The sequence below is a fragment of the Schistocerca gregaria genome, chromosome 7 (assembly GCF_023897955.1).
Source record: "Schistocerca gregaria isolate iqSchGreg1 chromosome 7, iqSchGreg1.2, whole genome shotgun sequence".
In the NCBI taxonomy this organism is placed as follows: domain Eukaryota; kingdom Metazoa; phylum Arthropoda; class Insecta; order Orthoptera; family Acrididae; genus Schistocerca; species Schistocerca gregaria.
In genome coordinates, this window is record NC_064926.1 from 83,296,384 (window position 1) to 83,317,656 (window position 21,273).

The 21,273-nt window shown below is 42.8% G+C and overlaps 1 protein-coding gene across 1 annotated transcript in view; it reads left to right on the forward strand.

Annotated features, from left to right (window-relative positions):
• LOC126282292 (zinc finger protein 628-like) overlaps positions 1 to 21,273 on the forward strand; it is a 522,299-nt gene that overhangs the window by 216,975 nt on the left and 284,051 nt on the right. The window contains exon 3 of the mRNA XM_049981945.1: positions 9,513 to 9,608. The gene's annotated coding sequence lies outside the window, so the exon portion shown is untranslated. The remainder of the gene's footprint in view (positions 1 to 9,512; positions 9,609 to 21,273) is intronic.

Genomic DNA, 21,273 nt, shown 5'->3' on the forward strand with positions numbered 1-21,273 from the left:
CTATCGCCGAATGTATTATATGACTTTATTCAAAATCATACATTGTATTTGGTGTACGTGCCACGTAATGGACTGGCGTATACAAGTATCGAAAACAAATATCATACTCATATGTTCTTCTCAGCACAAATGCAAACGATAGTCTTTCATATGAAGTGAATGCTGTTGAATCTATGCTCACTTCTGATTGGTAACCATATTTTGTTGCAACTGCAGCAGCTTCAGTGTCAACAGGAATCATTCAAGAGTTAGTCCTAAAAGTATTAGCAGATGTTGAAGCATTCTGTAAATGTCATGGAAGACAAATTTTGGCAAAGCAAGCTGTTGCAGTGATAGCAGTATGACAAGTCCAAAAATCAGGTTTAAGTGAAAGTTGTACTTACATAATGAGCTTGATAAAGAGCTCCACCGAAAGAGCGATGTTGAATTGGAACCACTCATTACTTTTTAACAGATTATACATACCTGTTCTGATGCAAAAATTCATGCAAATTTTAATGGTTGCTGGCAACGGTAACAAGCAGCCTGAACACAGAAAATTGTGGCAAGTAACATTTAGCGCCAAGCTCTGATACTTTGCTGTTTGCTGGACTTTAGCCTGCGAAGAGGCCGGTGCGAGGCATACGTTAAGAACTTGGAGTAATACAGACTCATCTCGCTTTCCGACAATACGTTATGCAAAGGAACTTGCTGAACAGACCTAAAAGTGAAACTACTCGTTGAAAACTGGACACGAATTTTCTTAAAAAGTTCTTCCTCCACATCCTCACCTCCCTTTCTTTCTTTCCGAGTCCTAAGACTTCAATGGTGAATTAGTGCAGATGCTAGCGCATTCTAAATTGAATTCATGTGGAACGAATGGAGGTAGGTGAATATTTCACTACATAGAATGTCTTCAATGAGTTGTGCATATGGGTCTCATGATTTTAACCTGCTTATTTTTCTATATATATATATATGTATTGGTGGTGGCGCTTTTTCGAAAAATAGTATACAATAGTTTTTGGTATGTCCACGATGGATTTAGTCCTATGCAGCGTGGTAGTAGGTGGAAAAATCTTATGCGTCGTCATAATGCAATGCATATGGGCCACCGCATTAATGTGACTACCGCTTATGTTGGGCCTCAACGTGCAGTAACCATTCACAGACGGACGGTGGCTTCACAAGCAATGCAGTGTACATAAAGTGTGTCGGGAGGACGCAGTTGCTGTCGTTATGCGGAAATCGAGAGATTTATCTGACGTCCGAAAGGGCATGATTATTGGCTTTCGGACCAAGAGTGGTAGCATTTCAGAAACGGCTAAGTTAGTAAACTGTTCGTGTGCAGCCGTGGTTCAAGTATACTGTGCATGGAAAAATGGCGCGTCCAAGACCAGGCCGATGCCATTGTGGTGCGACAGAAGTCACAGCTGACGGACGTGCAGGGAAAAGTGCGGGCGAAGAGACGTGCAACTCCTGAGCAACTGACCGCCAAAGCCAACCTAGGGCGAACAAATGGTGTATCCTTAATTACCGTACAGTGAACGTGGCTGCTTATGGGCCTCCGCAGCAGGCGTATGGAATTTGAAAGCTAGTACAGCAACTGCACGGTCGCTGAGTAACGATAAGTAGCCTTTTCGGATAAATCACGTTTAATGCTCCATCGGACAGACACTTGTTCGCGTACAAGACGTGAAACGTCTGAAGACCGGAGGAGAGAGCGTTATTGTCTGTGGTATTGTCAGGGTGATGTCGTAATTCTGGAAGGCTCAGTGGATCAATACAAGTATGCAAATATTCTTTCCTTGCAACGGAGTACCGCAGGGTGCGAGGGGCCCTCTGCCGGTCACGTTCCTCCAACCACATCCCGCCTGTGCGGAATTCGGGCGTTAGCGATAACAGAGGGCGCTGATTATGTGCAGCACTAGGTTTTCTTTCAATTGTGGCTCCTTTAGCGATTTGTTTCATGGTTGTATAATATTACCCGTTACACTATCAACGGTGTTTAATATTTATGTCATTATCTAAAATATTGGCACTAGAGCACATGCCAACCACTGTTTTTTAACTCTTCCTCTTTTTAACAATATTACTTTTGTCGTGTTCTCCTTTTTATTGCTTTTTATTACTGTAAGGAATTTTATACGTTATACCCTTATTACTTGAACTTTTGTATCCCCCTTTATTTTCGCTGTTTCAATTAATTATTGAAGACTAGTGTACGCCGACATTAGCGACATCTGGTGAACTTAAATCACAAACACCTTGTGGCTACTGTACGGCAGCTTGTTTTAAACAGTAGTACTACCGGCAACATGACTCGTGCATGTGATGTTATCTATATGTATTTGACGATGCTGGTGCTGATTCCGCATTTAACATTTGACGATACCACTATGGCTGCGGTACATTAGGATTTCGTTTTCATGCAACAGTTTTGCCTCTTCACATTTAAAGCGCACAAATGTAAATTTTGTCAGTACTACTTTTCATTATGGTCTATATTTTATTCTTAAGCTGTATACAATTTGCGAGTGTATTAATGTTTTTCCCATTTTTGCTGCAGATCTGATGATGGTCATTAAAGACCGAAACCAGTAATCTGTTAACAAAAAGTTTGTTTCCATAGACGTAAATTAAAGGAAACTTATCAAATATCCTTGCTTGCTGTTTGTTTTTCTTAGGTACGATGGACTCTGTGCATGGTTTGAAGAGTACCGGGAAGAGTTTACTATGCTCCCATGGCCACCAAACTCTCCGTATTTAAACCCAATCGAGATTCTGTGGGACCATTTCGATTCGGCTGTTCTCGTCCTCGACCCTCAATCGAGAAACCCAGCACAGCTTGCCGTGGCACTAGAGTCCGAATGTCTTCGCATCCTTGTCAGTACTTTGCAGACCCTCCGCATGTCGCCGAAGTGGCATCAACTCCAAAGACTTGCACAGGCGACAGGTCTACCCAACGGGAGGCACCAGCCACAGGACATTTGTTCCAGAACGTCAGCGGTCCAAGCAGCAAAAGATTTATTCAAGCTTTTGACACGTGCTCACATAAATGTGAGTGGACAATGTTCTGTGTTAGCAGGAGAGCGAACACCGTTTTACGAGTGGAGGCCGAAATGCACGCGATTTAGCTCACGAAGGCTTGGGTGGGGATGGAAGAACTATACTGACGTGAGGTCTGGAACATGACAAGGAATTAGAATTCGGAAAGTGGACGTAATTAGCTAGATACTTAACTTTAATCCAGTAATTATGAACGTCGCTCTTGACAGTACATGAATCACAATATTATCTGTTCAGAATACATTATTGAAGCAACTGAATATGGCGGCTTGCTAGGTCGTAGCAATTGACGTAGCTGAAGGCTTTGCTAAACTGTAGTCTCGGCAAATGAGAGCGTATGTAGTCAGTGAACCATCGCTAGCAAAGTCGGCTGTACAACCGGGGTGAGTGCTTGGGAGTCTTTCTAGACCTGCCGTGTGGCGGCGCTCGGTCTGCAATCACTGATAGTGGCGACACGCGGGTCCGACGTATACTAACGGACCGCGGCCGATTTAAAGGCTACCACCTAGCAAGTGTGGTGTCTGGCGGTGACACCGCACAATGTAAATACATTGACTGAATGGAACGTCAGTACGAGGTGTGACCACCACAGAAACGTATATACTGTAGTATTCCATATGAAATGGATGTAGGCAGCATCCAAAATTCATTCAGAGGAATATCTCGCCACATCTAAAACACATGCTGTATCACAGCATGAAGACTGCTGGCTGGACCCTGGTATGAGTATACGACTACCCATACCATACCTCACATTCCGTATGTGTGTCAAATCAGAGAATCGGCTGACCAGCCAGAGATCCGTACATTTGTTAAGGAGTCAGTGGTGTGGAATAAAGCTAATGGTCTTGCATAATCCTGCTGTAATATGATGTTTGGCACCCTGTTCATGAAGGGGATGAGAAGAAAGATTACCATGCTTGCTCATACTGCCGAGCATTCAGCCTACCTTCAATCGTCACCAAAGCACTCCTATTGTGATGTCCACTAGCTTTACAAAACATGATTCCAGCAGCTGGAGAGATGTTAATCTCGAGAGTCGCTGCTTCCTGTAGCTTTCACAACGTCAGGGTCGATCTGAGCGCCAAGGGCAGACGAACAGTTTTCTTTTTTCAGCTGAGGTTATCCATATTTCCTTACAATAGGCATTGAGTAGGTTGAGTCCTCCTCCATTACGTGCTATGTGCTTCACGTGTTACAGGCATATGTATACCAGAATATCTGATCTGATATCATAGAACGAGTCGTCTGCAAATTAAAAAGAAAAAACATATACAGCTGACAGCGCTGTATTTCTGAAAGATGGCCAGAAGAAAAAGTGAGTCTCTTTGCTCACTGTACACCGTGCAAATCTCTGTTGCCTGTGGCGTGGAGTCTGCGATAAACGGAGCAGTCCAACTCGACGTCTCGGCCAGTTACCAGTAGTCTGTTCCCTACAGTTCGCCGTGAGGCTCTGCCTGTAATCTCCCACTGTAGTCATCAGTGTGCTCGTAGGAGGCAGTCGAAGAATTCTACAACCTTCTAGTGGCGCAGCTTCTAGAAGGATCAGTGCCACGCTGATACCCAGAGTCCATTTCGCCGCCATTCATTCTGCAGTCATTGAATTACAGCCAACTGTCTGTGTCATACATCGGTATAAGATTCCCATATACCTGCTTCTAATGATTCTACCATTCCAACAGTCTGAAAGATTGTGATACACTAAATGCGCGTGTGCACTGGACATGCCTAGTAACGATCTCCACCTCAAAAGTTGATGCGGCAGTAGATACATCCAGTAGCTATCATGTATACACGGCATCCTTCATCTTTAGAAATGGCGGTTTGCCTGCTGCAAATTTTAAAATAATGTTCGCACTGCGATCAAATTTTAATCGATGAATCTCAAAGGCATGGGAATTCTGGAGTGTCGCTTTGGTAGACTTCGGGCAAGACGTAAAGTAATGCTTTACTTCTTGTAATCTCACTCGTTTAAGGCACCGTTGCGGCAGCATATTACTGAGGTAATAGTAATTACTCAAATTACCGCATATAAAATATTAATTTACTTCCTACTTCTTTCAAATTTATCTGTTGTGTTGATTTACGTATATAGTTATTCCAAACGTATTGGAAGCACTTGTGTGGGCACTGTATCACCTAATTAATTGCCTTGATTTGCTTCTTTTTTTTATGGGAGGGGTCGGTTGTGTACTGTTGCTTAAAGTCCATATGTTTAATACAGAATTATTCCTGAACCGCTTTTTGTTAAATAGCCACATTAGCGAATAATGTAAATAAATAAGAAAAAACTGTATAAACACTGTAGGATTAATTATGTTCACAAACCAGCTACATTTCAGACGAAATAAATATTTATTATGTATTTTTTTTTCAAATGTTAGTGAATGGCTACGTTACATAATTTAAAAACCGAACGTGCAGTTTCCCAACATAAATCACGACTTAAACTAATCCACTATGAAACTACAGAGACCATTACTGATTGCGGCTGTCTCAGATCACTTAAACCATTAGGAGTCCGTACAGTCACACAAAATCTCTCACAGGAAACACAGTGAAATAATGAAAGTTGAGTAAAAAGTCAGAGTCTGTCGCTGACGCTCACGAAATTATTCCGAAGAGACGTTAGATCATATATCTCATCCGCACACCCTCTCTACAAAAACACACTCGCCAACACCAAACAAACACATAAGACACAGAAGAAAACCGCCAACGATAACTACATATACCCTACGACTCACCCAAAAAAACTTCCTGTAGTTCGACACATTTTGAATTCAGGTTATGTACTTATATAATGACCACATTTCAAATTTAAACCTAATTGTGCATACAAGTAAGTTACCTGGGGAACAGCGAAGAGTAATGTGGTGTTGTGACCTCTTATTAAATAAACAGTACAGTATTGAAGCATACCTATAAGCTGCTTTACAGTGTCAGGAAACATTAACTAAAATTATAAACACATACTCAATTGTAAATTCTGTTTCTCATCCACTAAAAATATTAGGTAAGAATGTGGGAAATTAATGCTGCTTTCATAGTACATAAAACTGTGGAGACTTATAGCATCGGCACATTTCCATGTAAACTTTGTAAAGAAGGTTGTTGAAGTGTTTACTGATGTTGTAAGCTTTCAAATGGTTCAAGTGGCTCTAAGCACTATGAGACTTAACATCTGAGGTCATCACTCCCCTAGACTTACAACTACTTAAAGCTAACTAACTTAAGGACATTACACACATCCATGCCCGAGGCAGGATTCGAACCTGCGACAGTAGTAGCAGCGCGGTTCCGGACTGAAGCGCCTAGAACCGCTCGACCACAGCTGCCGGCTTTGTAAGCTTTCAAATGCTATATCATACGAACACATTGCTCAAATGATTTAGTTTTTATTAATTTTATATCACGATTAGAAATAATTTTAATTACCTTAATATTAAACATAATGTCATGTTTGTAGTTGTGATGAGCTTTCCTAGCAGCAATTCTTCTGGTGTACTTCGTATGTTTGTATCATGTTTGTAGAGTGTGTAAGGTACTCCAGTTAAAATATTCAATATTCCTCTTTTGCTGAATCCTTCTGAGCTGCCGATGTGTCCTCTCCACCCTATCGCGTCAAGCCCGTACGCTACCGCCTCGGGAAAAACCGGTACGAAGAGCGCAGCAAGCTGCGTTCCTCACACAGCCGCTGGCCGCCACGAGCTGTCAAAACTCTAACCACTGCCTCTTGTTCTTTTAATGTCATATTGTTTCTTCAACGATATTAAACTACAACACGAATCTACAGTCTAATGTTTCCCTGTTGCACATGAAGACCAAGAAATTCTACGAACATGAGTTGTTGTTGCTGCAACTCTTTGAAAATATCAAAGCCTCGCAATTAAGTATTAATAATTACGTAGTTATCAATAGAACATTGAGTACTCACATTCCACTCTTTTGCTAGACATAAGAGAGACACAGATTGATCACATATAAACGCGTGTGCACGTAGTACTAAAATTATAGTAATACGCAGAGCTATATCCGGGCCGCTGAAACATTGCACTTGACGTTTGCGTATGAAGTTGGCAGCGTAACAGAGTGACAAGTGAAGAACGATAGGCGCTAGGCGTTCAGCGTGGGGCGCCAGCCAATCACAGCCCAGTGAGCATTGCTGTTACTCACGTGCTGTGATGTCACAGTTCCCGCGTTGCCGGCTTTGTTTAGTGAATGTGTATACAACGTGAATTGTATGTTGTTTACCGCGTGTTTTCGTTGTACTGTGTGCTATATCGTTGTGACTTCTGTTACGTTGTGAGTTTACATACTTGGAAAATGCCACCGAAAAGACTTCGTTCACCTAGTGTCAATCCTTTGCGTCGAGGAGTGCCGCTAAACAGCCAGGCACTGGAGTTAATACGTAGACTCGTGAGTTTTACGAGCAGGAGATTGGTTGGTTGGTTATTTTGGGGAAGGAGACCAGACAGCGAGGTCATCTGTCTCATCGAATTAGGGAAGGACGGGGAAGGAAGTCGGCCGTGCCCTTTGAAAGGAACCATCCCAGCATTTGCCTGGAGTGGTTTAGCGAGCAGGAGAAAAACTACGTAAGCATTCATGGACAGCCATTAATTCCTGCCAATAAAGTGGTGGTACGTACGTCGAAAACTCTTGGAATTAGTGCAAGAACCGTAGTAAGTAAGGGTGTATTACTACAAAACTTGGAAGATACTGAAATGAGCCGTAATGATTCCGATCTGTCTGGATCAAATAATATATTTTTAACAACCCCAGGATAGAAGAAAAAGCAGCTTAGTCCTATCACAGATTTAGATTCTTTTGAGATTGATGCAATTCGTAGGCCTTTTTAATGCTTACTACAGCAGAAAAGAGTATCCGACTGTAGCTAAGTTATTAGTCTCTTTAAAAGAAAGTGAACTGTTCAGGGGTGGTAAAACATCACTAAAAATTGTGCTAAAAATATGGGTTTCCGTTACAAAACGCTAGATGGACGCAAAGTACTGTTAGAGAGGGTACATATTGTTAACACTCGTAGCATTTTCTTGCACAAAATTGTGGGCAGAGACATTCATTCTATAATTTGGCTAGACGAAACGTGGGTTAATGCCGGGGAAGCTGTCAGTAAATGCTGGACGGATAACACACCTAGAAGTAGTGGCCACCAGCCGACGGGAAGAGGAGCTAGATTAATTGTCGTCCATGCAGGCTCCTTCAGTAGTTTTGTCCCTCACGCACTTTTAGTTTTAGATAAAAAAAGACTGGTGATTACCATGAAGATATGGACCACACACGATTTGTTGAGTGGTTCAGGAACCTTTTAAAACAATTTCCTGTCCCTACAACAATTGTAATGGACAATGCTCCATATCATTCGGTGATACAGAACAAAGCCCCAACCACAAATGATCGGAAAGAAGTTATGGTGCAGTGGTTACAGGCTCGAAATATTGCAGCGGATATGAGTATGACAAAGGTTATATTATATTCTCTTGTTAAAGAAAATAAGCCTACGACACCTACATATGTAGTAGACGAAATTGCCAAGGAGCAGGGTCACACTGTAATAAGGCTGCCACCATATCACTGTCATTTCAACCCTATTGAGTTAATATGGAGTGATGTAAAAATGTATGTAAGGAACAACAATAAGTCCTTTACAATAACAGAGGTGGAAAAAGCTGTTGCGTGAAGCTCTTGTGACTGTGGATGCAGCCTCATGGAGAAGAAAGTAGAACATGTCGAGAAGCTTATACGAGCAGCACAGACAATAGAAGGCATTAAAAGTGGCCATGAAAAATTAATGATTTGTCTTGCTGATGACGACGATGACGGTTTTGGCGATGAATCGGACAACAGTTACGATGGCGAGCTGGATGGAATTGCGCCATTATCGCTGTAAATTGGTGAGTGAAAAATTACTAATATAGGTTATTTATTGCAATCTCGGTTATTATTTATTTTGTAAACTACGTACATTATTGATTTTAAAGTACCAGTCGTCAGATGCTTGTTTATTGTATTTCTTTGTTCCGTTATTGAAAGGGTGTGCATTGTTATGCTTTTACATGCATTATTATATGGTTGTTTACTTCCTGTCATTGTAGTACAACTAAAAACGAGTTTTTATATACACTGTAATTGCTCAATCGCTTGCATTTACGAGACGGGACGGAAAACTGTGTCGTCTGCTGTGTGTATAGAGGCTGCTGTTGCAACATCGATATTATGGTATAGCCAACCTGACTAGACAAAAAACGAAGTGCAATGTTTCGCCGGCGCGGGTGTGCCCTGCATAGGTGTTGTTGCGTCAAGATTGCAGATATCCCTGTGTCACGGGCTGAACAAAGTTGTCCAGATGGTGTTTCACAGCCAAGATCTGCTTTCGCTTCTCCTTGCACATTTCTCGATACACTTCATACCTGATTTACCAGAGAACTCTGCTGGTTGGGTTGCAGATGCTCAGAGACTTACAGAAGATAGACGCAGCGGCAGCAGCCACTGAGGGCGCCTTTCATGATTGAGCCGGCGACAGCCACGGGACACCGCTCCAAGTACGTACCAACCTGTTTCCAGATTAAGCCCAGATTCCTTGGGAAACCAAGAAGGTAGGCCTGACACAATGCTGAAACGATTTTCTCAGCTACGCACTCTTGGCTCTTTCCTGCAAATCTATCGTAAATGTAACTGGCCCTCAGTTCGTATTGCCTGCCAGAGTGGCCGAGCGGTTCTAGGCGCTACAGTCTGGAGCCACGCGACCGCTACGTTCGCAGGTTCGAATCCTGCCTCGGGCATGGATGTGTGTGATGTCCTTAGGTTAGTTAGCTTTAAGTAGTTCTACGTTCTAGGGGACTGATGACCTCAGCAGTTAAGTCCCATAGTGCTCAGAACCATTTGAAGCATTTCAGTTCGTATTAAGAGAAATGGGGCTGACATGAAATGCAACGTGGACCACTCCACTTGTTCAACGATGAAGCAGTTGTCAGTCTTTTAATTACAATTTGACAGGTGGATCACATGTGAACATTACCACATATTGCCATTCGATAATGCTGCTCAGGCGACATTACATGCTCATCGCATTCTAACGTGAAAATATTAAATTATGATAGAAAGGACTGGTGATATTATATAGTTGGAATAAAAATTTTATTTGTTATTCACTTGAAGAAGTCTTTTCCTCAAGTGATCGTTTACGCAATGGTGATCGTTTTTTCATGTGGCACTGGGTAGTAAATCACGAATTATTCTGCACTGCAGGTTTTGAATTCTAAACTGTTTTTTATTAGTAAACTGAAGACAGTAACCGGAATCAGGGGATAAACTTCGATCTCTCTGTAACTTCACGCGTTTAAATTAGTTTCATTTTAGCCATCATTTCATCCAGATGAGAAATCTTAATATTTCAAAACTACATAAAATTCAAATAGGTATTATTCTTTTACAACATATAAGGTTGAATAATCTAAGAAATTTTCTATTTACGTGTCAAATAGTTGAAAGTGGAATTTATTAATATCACCGAGATTGCTACAACTTTCCCGTAAAAGCTGTGTACTAAAAGACTAAAACAGTAATTACTGTCAGTGATTCATATAAGTATCAAGGTTAACGGGTATGATCTCACGCTAAAACTTGAACAAATTAACTCACGTATTAAAATTAAAAACTGCGTAGATGCCCTGAAGCAGCGCAGATCACGGAGACCGTATTCACACAATGTCCGAGAATGGCACCGCATAGCGTGTTCAACAAGATTTACACAAAATTTCAACCCTTTTCGAAAGTGTTTCTCGCTGAACAGTGTCCACCAAAGCATGAGAAAAGTTTATTGCTTAGCACATTCAGCATCATACATGAGGTATTGTTCATTTACCTCTTCACGACCAACTCTGTCCTAGTATATTCCGCAGACAGTATCCACATATACCACTGACTGCATCTGTAAGATTTTATAGTTGAGCACATGAGACGCTGGAAAAACCAACTTTTTTAAAATAAATGGAGTGTAACTTACCCAGATTATGGATCTCTCAACCGTATATTTTTACATGCTTAACCCGTTCCAAACAGACATACACTGTTCTCAGATCAGCATTTGTTATCTGTGTCGAAAAAGCGACAGTCGACCCCGACTATCTGTACTCCTGTATAGGCTCATAGTCTGAATTGGTGTATTGAAGCGGGGAAACGACGGAGGGGCTTGGCGCCGCTGTAGCCCTCAGTGATTCACAACCCTACAACAGGCTACAGCAGTCCACCCACCTCACCGCCGCCTCCAGGAACATCTCATATGAGACGAGTGAGCGCCAAATGTTTGCGGGGTAATTATGGTGTACACGTACGTGGACAGAGTGCTAGCGCAGCAGTCGCCGACATAGTGTAAATGAGGCGGAATAAGGGGAACCAGCCCGCATTCGCCGAAGCAGACGGAAAACCGCCTTAAGACCATCCACAGACTGGCCCGCACGCCGCACCTTGCCACTAATCCACCTGGTGGATTCGTGCCGGGGTCCGGCACGCCTTCCCACTCGGGAAGCAGGGCGTCAGTCCGCTCGGTTAGACGGGCGAGCTAGTCTGAATAGCTACAGGGACGGACTTCGAACTATGTCAAATTACCATCGTCAATCTTACTGCGTAACCAAAACGTTAAAACAAGTCCTCACGTTTCACACAACGTAAATTTCTCTTGCTCTCGATGGCCAGTGATAAGGCGAAATGGGGAATGCTCTTCAGGCACATTCGTTACTGTTCATTTTTCAGCGATCAACTTAGTCTTGATTCAGGTGTTAATGGCGCCTTGTGTTTGGGGCTTTCAGTTTCTGAGCTTAAGAATAACTGTTATATCCCGTTACTAGATGTTTTTGCGTCGTCTTACACTTTACTTCCGTCTTCAACAGCAGTATACGGGGTGTACCTAAAGGTACATTACAAGGCGCGGTGACTGGTAGATGTGTCTCAAGTGAGCATATTTTCTAATAAACGCTTCTTCTTAAACACTTTGCACGCTGGCGTCCCTGGAATGTGGAGAACGACGCAGGCAGTTTCGACAACACAAGCTGGATTAGGAGTAAAGGAGACAATGTAAATAGTAGTCGCTCCAAGAGTGTTCGCGCAACTAGAGCGCCCGAAACGCGAGTCTATACACAAGCCAACCAATAGAGGCAGCGGAGGTCATATGACGTGTACTGTGAAGTCGCAGTGCTTACCAGTAGTACTGTTTTACTTGTTACATGACACAGAAAGCAGTCCACAGCCTTAAGTAGACAATAGTAGACTATAGTATTGTTTTGTTTGCCGTAATTTCATACTATACGTTGTTTGCAGTTATTCATGTGGCTATCGTAAAACGAAAATGAATAAATGCAGTCGCTTACACAACTGCACAGCGCACCGACGTGCTTCTCGTGAAGGGGCAGGTCCAAGTAATGCAAGAGAGGTTTTTCAAGAACAACGTTTCGCAGACAGGCGTCACACAGTGAACACCACGTTTCCAAGACTGCAGCGGCGTTTAAGCGAAACGTGCAGCTTAAGTCCTACGGTCTTCACACTGGACACCCCTAACACTAAAGTTTGAAGAAGCTACACTTCAGCTCTTTGCAGAATAGCCTTCCTCCTACGAGCACCAGAGGTATAGCACACACGGTATGTGTGAACCACGAGGCGGACTGACAGGCTATGCACGATGAGCACCTTCATCCCTACAAAAACCAGTAGGCTTTCGCGATGACTCGGGGTGACTTCCGTCTTCGTCTCAACTATTGCCGATGGCTACTCGAGCACAGTAAGCTGGCTTCTCTCTTCATACCATGTTTCCTGTTTTCTGAGGAATGAGCCATTGTCGGGAACGGAAACACCAGAAACAGCCATATTTGTGTGGGTCTCTACCGGCTGCATATCCGAGGTCAGCGACGTCGTTTTCTTGTGAATGTTGATGGAGGTCCCATTGATGACCATGTCAAGATCTCTATCTCATGGCCGTCCATGTTAATGGTCCCAATTTCCTACTATTTCTGCCAAAGGGCTCATCTGGGTTGTTGGATGAGGTACCTTTTGATATGTACGGTGCGATGTGGTTCCGGAAGGATGGCACTCCAGCTTACTTCGACAATGGGGTAGGCGGCCACTTGAACGAGGCTTTTTGGACAGATGGTTGCGACGTGGTGGCCCAGTGGCGAGGTCCCCTCGCTTACCAGTCTTGACACCACTGCACTTCCAATTCGGGGGCTTCATGAAACCCGTGGTCTACAAGACACCCGTGGAGTCACCGCAACATCTAGTAACCCGACCACAAGCATCTGCTGCAGTCATATGCGGGTAATCTTTCCAAAGATTCACCAAGATATGATCCGAAGATACACAAAGTGTATTAAACATGTGGCGGTCATATTGAACGCCTTCTGCAAGTGAATTAAACTTATTTTTTTCTGAACGTAATGTAGTTAGCCTCATGTACATCTGCTCACACTGCCTACATTCTCATCCACATTTCAATGACTCTAGCACGCGAACGAGTTTCTCCAAAATATAATTTAAAACAATTTTAAACATGACTTCCAGCAGCAGCCTTAAACTTTAAATAAGTGGTGTATACAGACCAATCGCCTGCATAAACTTCATTGTAATCAACTGCTATCAACTTGACAGGTTCCCTGGAATTACCCCGGATAATATTGTAGAAACCGCACAATATTTCAGCGAGACAACTGCCCGCCACCTTGAGGTTCTACTGTCGCGTCGCTGAGAAGCTCGCCAGTTTATATGCTGGCTTTCTAGAGCAGCGCAGGCGCCAGCGGGGCATAACGCCATCGAAGACTAATCGTAGACAGCGTCGAATACCAGAGCCCTCTGCTGGAGAAACGGGTCGCGGTCTGCGGAAGCGCGCTTCGGCGCGGGAAAATGCGGCCGGGAGCGACGTACCCCGTTCGCGCGCGCGAGGTGTTGGCGCGTGATTTAAGCACCTGCGCTAAGGCTTCCCATCTGCGTTGACTCGGTGCGGTTGTTAAACTGCGGCTGACGATTCCTTAGTGCCGCCAAGTTTGGCTCCCAGGCTTTGCTCAGGTGAAACCCCGTGTCTGTTTGTTAGGTTACTGCTTATACGTATTTCGACCGCCTCTTTGGTGATTGAGTCCCAGTATGTGGAAGCATGCGAGAGGATCTTGGTTTCTTCATAATTCTTGCCCAGTCCCGTGTCAAGGCAGTGTTCAGCAACCGCAGATTTCTCTGGCTGTCTCAACCTCCGGGGTGACGTTCACGTTTCTTGCATCTGTCGCCGGCCGCGGTGGTCTCGCGGTTCTAGGCGCGCAGTCCGGAACCGCAGGACTGCTACGGTCGCAGGTTCGAATCCTGCCTCGGGCATGGATGTGTGTGATGTCCTTAGGTTAGTTAGGTTTAAGTAGTTCTAAGTTCTAGGGGACTGATGACCACAGAAGTTAAGTCCCATAGTGCTCAGAGCCATTTGAACCATTTTTGCATCTGTCTTTGACCGTACGACACGTCTCGCCAATATAAGACATCCCACGTTGGCACTAGATTTTATATATTCCTGGTCTCCTCAGGCCGAGATTGTCTTTAACAGAGCCCAGTATTGACTCCACTCGTGCTGGATGCCGGAAAACACATGACTTTGTTCCTTATTAAAAACCTGCTCAAGGCTTTTGACTATTAACTTTATACAACCGATAGACTCTATACATCATTTATTGATAAGTTTATTAGGACAATATGCTCAAGTGGCACCCATCTATCAACCAGTGCGCCTTGTAATATATATTTTGATACAATCTGTAGACTCCCATAGAAATTGGCTGATGTCACACAAGCTATTATATCACCTACTATGATACTATCTTTATCAAACTGAAGGCATGGTTGGAGTGCTGTGTTTATTTCCATATGCATGATACGCCTTTCAAATATTTACAGCTCATCGGTAACATCCATGCGTGGTGGTTTCTAGCCCTCTCCATTCAGCACACTGTATCCATTTGACTGGAACAGCTGTGTACCTTCAACTACCTCTGCAGCCGAACCAGTATCACATCAACGTCTACGTCCCTAGAACTATCATAGGGAAGGAAATTGGAAGTGCTTCGTTGGGAAGATTTTGGCAAACAACAGAGAATTGCAATATGTGGACAAAGATTTCAACACGACTATCCAAGAATGGGCTCCCATTGTCCTCAGCACCGCATCGTTGCTGCTGTCTCAGAAATGGTTTCTAACACAAATGTAGAAAGGATTTGCTATAAAGTGTGGTATTATTAATATTGTGAAAACATTTGCTTTAAGCAAAGGTTTCTAAAACTAAGCATGTATATGTCAAACGTATCCTGTAAACTGACTTACGCCATTTGACAGAAATTTTTAAATGTCTGTGGTACGTATAAGTGTGTAACGAAATGAGTACTTGGCCTTGAGTTAACGTAAGTAATTATTACATCCATGACAAAGTATGTGTGTGTGGTGTGTGTGTGTGTGTGTGTGTGTGTGTGTGTGTGTGTGTTTGTAGGAGGGGTATGGTATGAGGGTTTGTACGATACTCCCTGAATGCTAGAGTATATTGATCCATTTCTTATTAATATTTGAAGTCAAATGTTTCTCAAAAATGGCCAAAAATTGTAACGCCAAGTTATTATTATAATGGGATAGTTTCCAATCAGTCAACCTATATTAGGTGGGATTGGAGATTAAACAGCTGCTGGATAGCTTATCAGGACATCCGCCCAATATTTCTTCGAACGCGTTCCCTATATAATTGTTTTGTATAGTACAAAATGGTTCAAATGGCTCTGAGCACTATGGGACTTAACATCTGTGGTCATTAGTCCCCTAGAACTTAGAACTACTTAAACCTAACTAACCTACGGAAATCACACACATCCATGAACGAGGCAGGATTCGAACGTGCGACCGTAGCGGTCACACGGTTCCAGACTGAAGCGCCTTGAACCGCACGGCTACACGTGCATAGTTACAGAACGTAATTTTTCTATTTAACTGTCTCATTCGGAAAGTTTTCTGAATAAGACTGCTGATTTCGGCTATCCAGTATCCATCTTCAGAACCTACAATAGAAGTAAAAGAAGAAAGAATTCCTGTCTAATATATTAACAGATTATATCTTATATTATCTGTTTTTATAATCTCTTAATGTATTAGACAGGAATATATGCAGGGTGGTCAGAAAATGTCTGAAACGCTAGTAGGTATGTTGCAGGGCAGGTTGTACTGAGATATGAGTCCGGAACCGTGCGACTGCTACGGTCGCAGGTTCGAATCCTGCCTCGGGCATGGATGTGTGTGATGTCCTTAGGTTAGTTAGGTTTAAGTAGTTCTAAGTTCTAGGGGACTGATGACCACAGCAGTTGAGTCCCATAGTGCTCAGAGCCATTTGAACCATTTTGAACTGAGATATGAATGTTACAAAATAAATTCGATACGTTGCGCCGTTTCCGAGTTATTTAGCATTGAAGTTAGCCAATTAGATCGTCGCGCGCGAACATTCAAGTTGCAGCTAACGAGACAGAGCACTCGTTGGGCAACACCGCCCCTGGCAGGACGCTTGAGTGTGACCGCGCGACGCCCGGATTGGCTAAATTCTATGCTAAATAACTCGGAAACGGAGCAACTTATCGCATTTTCTTCTTAACATTTTTGTCTCAGTACAATCTGCCCTCAACATCACGACAAACGTTTCAGACATTTTCTCACCACCCTATAAAAGCAGCGAAAAAATGATAAATATGTAAGAAAAAAATAAGACGAGTCTAAATTGTCATGCATGTTTCAAGCAGTATATACAGGGTGTCTTTCCTAAAAGTCGTTAGGCATTTTTTCTCTGGTGTTTCAACAGGTATTTGCGATTTAGGTTTAGGACTGCGTAGCTGAAGTGAGCCCAAACAACAGCTGATTTTCACATGTTTCACCCGATGCCCAATGAGAACGGAAAGCGTGCGTTTGTTTTCCATTACAAAAGCAATATCATTTTTAAAGCTGAATTTTAACTACTCACTCGAAAGAGAGCTGCCAAATTTGTCTCTTCTGGTATTCCTTTTATGGGTGTGTATTTTATTTATCAACAGGGACAGTCAAGACACGAAGAATAAACAGCAACGCAGCAGCGACCCAGAAGCGCTGCAAGCTCGGCGGTAGCAGTCAGCATGGGGCAGAGCAAATGGTGTCACTGATGGAGTACTGGTTCTTCTTCGAGCTTTACTGTCCCAGTTAATACATATAGATGAAACGAATACCGCACTGGAATAATATTGGACCCCACTGTCGAATGAACACTTAAATTCCGATTTAAAAACTACACTACTGGCCATTAAAATTTGTACGCCACGAAGATGACGTGCTACAGACGCGAAATTTCACCGACAGTAAGAAGATGCTGTGATATGCAAACGATTAGCTTTTCAGAGCATTCACACAGGGTTGGCGCCGGTGCCGACACCTACAACGTGCTGACACGAGGAAAGGTTCCAACCGATTTCTCATACAGAAACAGCAGTTTACCGGCGTTGCCTTGTGAAACGTTGTTGTGATGACTCGTGTAAGGAAGAGAAATGCGTACCATCACGTTTCCGACTTTGATAAAGGTCGGATTGAGGCCTATGGCCATTGCGGTTTATCGTATCGCGCCATTGCTGTTCGCGTTGGTCGAGATCCAATTCGCAGAATATGGTATCGGTGGGTTCAGGAGGGTAATATGTAACGCCTTGCTGGATCCCAACGGCCTCGTATCACTATCAGCCGAGATAACAGGCATCTTTTCCGCATGGCTGTAAAGGATCGGGTAGCCACGTCTCGATCCCTGAGTTAGCAGATGGGGACGTTTGCAGGACAGCAACCATCTGCAAGCACAGTTCGACGACGTTTGCAGCAGCATGGACTATCAGCTCTGAGACCATGGCTGCAGTTACCCTTCACGCTGCATCACAAACAGGAGCGCCTGCAATGCTGCACTCAACGACGAACCTAGGTGCACGAATGGCAAAACGTCATTTTTTCGGATGATTCACGTTGTATTTAAAGCATCATGATTGTCGCATCCGTATTTGGCGACATCATAGTGAACGCACATTGGAAGCGTGTATTCGATATCGCCATACTGGCGTATCACCTGGCGTGATGGTACGGGGTGCTATTGATTACACGTCTCGGTCAGCTCCTGCTTGCATTGACCGCACTTTGAACAGTGGACGCCACTTTTCAGATGTGTTACGACCTGTGGCGAAACCATACATTTAGCAGGATAATGCACGACTGCATGTTGCAGGTCCTGTACGGGCCTTTCTGGATACAGAAAATGTTCGACTGTTACCCTGTCCAGCACATTCTCCTGATCTCTCATCTATTGAAAACGTCTGCTCAATGGGGGCCGAGCAACTGGCTTGTCACAATACGCCAGTCACTACTCTTGATGAAATGTGGCATCATGTTGAAGTTGCAGGGGCAGCTGTACCTGTACACGCCATCCAGTCTCTGTTTGACTGAATGCCCAGGCGTATCAATGCCGTAATTACGGCCAGAGGTGGTTGTTCTGGGTACTGATTTCTGAGGATCTATGCACCCAAATTGCATGAAAACGTAATCATATGTCAGTTTTAGTATAATGTATTTGTCCAATAAATACCCGTTTATCATCTGCATTTCTTCCTGGTGTAGCAATTTTAATGGCCAGTAGTGTATTTTCTTTGTAAGAGGAAACAAACCGAACCTTTCTGTTCACACTGGGCGTCGTGTGAAACGTGTGAAGAGCAGTAGTTGTTTGGGCTGCCTCCAGTCACACAGTGCAGAAGCGACGCTACAAATATCTCCTCAAACCCTAGAGAAAATACACCTGACTACTCATAAGAGAAACGGTGATTAGGATGCAAATGCAATCCTAGCGGTCTTTGATGCATGCAAATCATAAGCACGGAAACTAGTTGTAATAAGATTCATTTAGAGATACCGTAAAAAAATACTCAAATTGTATTAAAGTAAGCAAAAAGGTTTTTTTTGTAACCTGTAAGAATCTATTAGTTTTCTAATAAGTTATAGATGATCACAATACAGCAAATTATTTTAAAAATAAAGAAATTGATTACATAAATCATGCTAAGACCGAGAATGTTGTGATGATTTTAAATTTAGTATTTACAAAAGGAAAAAAGGAAAGTAAAAGCTTCTAGAACTTGTGTATTAAACTGTTTCACATTACAGTTTGTATTGTGCCTCAAAAAATTAGTTATAAAATGGAAGTGAAAATCAAACGGGACGTGAAGTAACAGAAAAAAGTAATATACGGCAACATTTCAAGAAATAAATGAGTGAGCATAATATAATGTGCGAAGGTACGGAAGTACTGTGGTCGTCGCTTCGACAAATACTAATTTTAAAGTCATCTCAACGTATTAGTTTTTAACATTATTTTTGAAAACACATTTTAGTGTTGAAACAATTTGCTAAACTCTGACCAGCTGGAAAGGGTTAGAAAAGCAGTAGGTTTTTATATGCTTAAATATAAAGGTTTTTGCTGACTGCCATATAATTGAGAATATTTTTAATGCGTCTCTAAATGATTCTTCTTTTAATTAGTTTGGACATTTATCTGTACGTTATGCATGTGTCAACGACGTCTAGGGCTGAATTTCCATCCTATATCTAGTCCACGTGGTGATCTGGGCGTCTTGTCACGGTTCGCGCTGCTCCCCCTGTTGGAGTTTCGAGTCCTCCCTAGGGCATGGGTGTGTGTTGTCCTTACCGTAAGTTAGTTTGAGTTACATTAATTAGTGTGTAAGCCTAGGAACCAATGACGTCAGCAGTTTGGTCCCATAGAACCTTGTGTAGCTCTTCAATAAAGCAGACCACATGTTGAATACTAGTGCGACCCATACTTGAATACTGCTTCACTATTTGCGATCACAGCAGGTCAGATTAACGGAATATATCGATGCAATTCAGAGGTGGCCTGCTAAATTTCCTACCGGTAACGTCGATTACCACGCGAATGCTCTATGCTATAAATATAGCACCATATTTATCCGTCATCTATCAGCGATTATTGGAACGGCGGAAAGTTCCACCGGACTGGAAGAACATCCAGGTCTTTTTTTTTTTTTTTTTTTTTTGTCATCAGTCTACTGACTGGTTTGATGCGGCCTGCCACGAATTCCTGTGCTAACCTTTTCATCTCAGAGTAGCACTTGCAACCAACGTCCTTCACGTATTCCAAACTCTGTCTTCCTCTACAGTTTTTACCCTCTACAGTTCCCTCTAGTACCATGGAGGTCATTCCCTCATGTCTTCTCCTCATCAGTGTTTCCCACAGATTCCTTTTCTGTGCGATTCTGCGTAAAACATCCTCATTACTTACCTTATCAGTATAGCACCACATCTCAAATGCTTCGATTCTCTTCTGTTCGGGTTTTCCCACAGTCCATGTTTCACAACCATACAATGCTGTACTCCAGACGTACATCCTCAGAAATTTCTTCCTCAAATTAAGGCCGGTATTTGATATTAGTAGACTTCTCTTGGCAAGAAATGCCTTTTTTGCCATAGCGAGTCTGCTTTTGATGTCTTCCTTGCTCCGTCCGTCATTGGTTATTTTACTGCCTAGGCAGCAGAATTCCTTAACTTCATTGACTTCGTGACCATCAATCCTGATGTTAAGTTTCTTGCTATTCTCATTTCTACTACTTCTCATTACCTTCGTCTATCTCCGATTTACTCTCAAACCATACTGTATACTCATTAGACTGTTCATTCCGTTCAGCAGATCATTTAATTCTTCTTCGCATACACTCAGGATAGCAATGTCATCAGCGAATCGTATCATTGATATCCTTTCACCTTGTATTTTAATTCCACTCCTGAACCTTTCTTTTATTTCCATCATTGCTTCCTCGATGAACAGATTGAAGAGTAGGGGCTAAAGGCTACAGCCTTGTCTTACACCCTTCCTAATACCCGTCTCTCCCTATAGCTTACCCCAACTTTTTTCAGAATCTCGAACAGATTGCACCATTTTATATTGTCGAACGCTTTTTCCAGGTAGACGAATCCTATGAACGTGTCTTGATTTTTCTTTAGCCTTGCTTCCATTATTAGCCGTTATGTCAGAATTGCTTCTCTCGTCCTTTTACTTTTCCTAAAGCCAAACTGATCGTCACCTAGCGCATTCTCAATTTTCTTTTCCATTCTTCTGTATATTATTCTTGCAAGCAGCTT